This window comes from Nematolebias whitei, chromosome 18, assembly GCF_014905685.2.
Source record: "Nematolebias whitei isolate Nwh7 chromosome 18, NemWhi1, whole genome shotgun sequence".
NCBI classification, from domain to species: Eukaryota; Metazoa; Chordata; class Actinopteri; order Cyprinodontiformes; family Rivulidae; genus Nematolebias; species Nematolebias whitei.
In genome coordinates this window covers 1,399,366-1,401,310 of record NC_056515.1, presented here as the reverse complement: position 1 = coordinate 1,401,310, position 1,945 = coordinate 1,399,366, and the positions used below count along the sequence as shown (strand labels likewise).

Genomic DNA, 1,945 nt, shown 5'->3' with positions numbered 1-1,945 from the left:
TGCAGTTCAGTCGGTGCCATAAAAGAACCTCGGTTCGGTACTCAGCCCTAGGGCCACCTGCATCACGAAGGACCCCACTCACCCAGCACACACACTTTTTGCCCCACTCCCCTCAGGAAGGAGGTTGAGGATCATTAAGTGTAGAACCACTAGACTGAGGAACAGCTTCTACCCTGAGGCTGTTGGACTCATGAATCTCTAACCAGAATAATCACTGTGAAAAACCACATCATGCTGATGCTGATCTATTTCTTGCTGCTGTGTTCATTCATACTCCTCTGCTCACGCAGTCTCATATTCGTGCTGCTGTTCGGCGTATTGTTTTTGTGCTACTAGTGCTTAGTGTGTTTTTAGTTGATGTTTTTCTTAGTTCATATCTTAGATCTTATTCCTCACTGACTGGTCACAGTAAGAGTGATTACATAGGACAGTTAATATCACTCACATCACAGTACATCAGCAGGAGAGTTATCGAGCATGATGAGTGCAAATAATACCTTACCTTGACATCTTTCCGCCCTGGCGTTACCACCACCTGTACACTCCAGAGCAACAGAACTTCCTGAAGAGGACTAGTTCATCAATATATTTGATTGATATTTGAATCCTCTTGGAACCTGACGACCAGTATTTTATGTCAGAACTAAACATTTCTAAACAGGGGCAGCTGTGGCTGAGTGGTTAGAGCAGTCGTCCTTCAATGCAAGAGTTGGGGGTTCGAATCCAACAGCAGTCACATGTCAAAGTGTCCCTGGGCAAGACACTGAACCCCTCATCGCCTCCAATGTGTGTCCCATCGGTGTATGCATGTGATAAAGCTCTGATTAGTCTCTTTAGAATTTGTTCAATTAGCTTTGTAGAGATCTAGTATAGAGCTGTATGAATGGGTAAATGAGGCACAGATTGTGGTGTAAAGCACTTTAAGTATCTTGATTAGATAGAAAGGTGCTATATAAGTACAGTCCATTTGCCATTTAGTCCTTCAGAGACGACACGTTAATGTTTCAGGTTGACTTTTATTGTGTCCTTGTTGAACCTTTGACCTTACAGAATTCAAGAGTTCAAAGCAGCTTTAAGTGAAGAAACGATCAAGCTGTCGACTCTGAGGGAGCTCTGCTTCAACGGTGAATAAAACCTGAAGTTATTTTACTCAGAAGACGTCAGAAACATCTTATCTAAATTATTTTATTTACCTCAGGAGTCCCGTTTGAAGGAGGCATTCGAGCTCTGTGTTGGAAGGTGAGTTCTGGACCTCTACTGATAGAGGATCGCTTCCTGAAACGAATATGTCTTCACTTTGTGTCGTTTGTCTCCTCAGATCCTCCTGAACTACCTGCCCCTCGATCAAACGTTATGGGAGTCCTTCCTGAAGAAGCAGAGGTGCCGAAGATTTACTTATAATGTTTTCACTTTTAAACTTTTGGCTTTTAGTTCATGTTAGAGATCAACTTGCTGTTTTTAGATTAAACTGAAGAAAATGACATGGTCTATAAAAATACACTGAGAGCTGAGTGACAGCTGAAACTGAGCTGTTAAAGCTAAAGGCAGCCGAACAGTAGCTAAAATTAGCTAAATTTAAATTTAGTAAAGCAACAACTTCAAGCTAAAAGAAGCAGAACAACAGCAACTTCACAACTAATAGAAGTAGAACAAGAACTTGAAAAAAAATGCAAAACATCAGCTTGATCCTAAAAGAATTAGAATAACAGCTTGAAACTAAAAGAAGCAGAACAACAACTTGAAACCCAAAAAAGTTCAATCTGGTCCTTTGGACATTCAAAAAAACAAAACAAAAAAAAAAACAAAGCAAAAAAAATGTAGAAACGTTTCGTCTCTCATCCGAGAGACTTCCTCGGTCTGAGGTGCTGTATTCAGCTCAGTCTCTTAAATAGCACCTTCTCAGAGTGGATCAACCAGTTTGCTGCTGACAACCAAAACCAGCTGA

General features: G+C 41.0%; 1 long non-coding RNA gene across 1 annotated transcript; it reads left to right on the top strand.

The window, feature by feature from the left end:
- Positions 1 to 1,066: 1,066 nt before the first annotated feature.
- Positions 1,067 to 1,355, top strand: LOC119424611. Its single transcript, XR_005187516.1, has 3 exons — positions 1,067 to 1,124; positions 1,199 to 1,239; positions 1,319 to 1,355. It is a non-coding gene; the product is annotated as an uncharacterized LOC119424611 (long non-coding RNA).
- Positions 1,356 to 1,945: the final 590 nt, after the last annotated feature.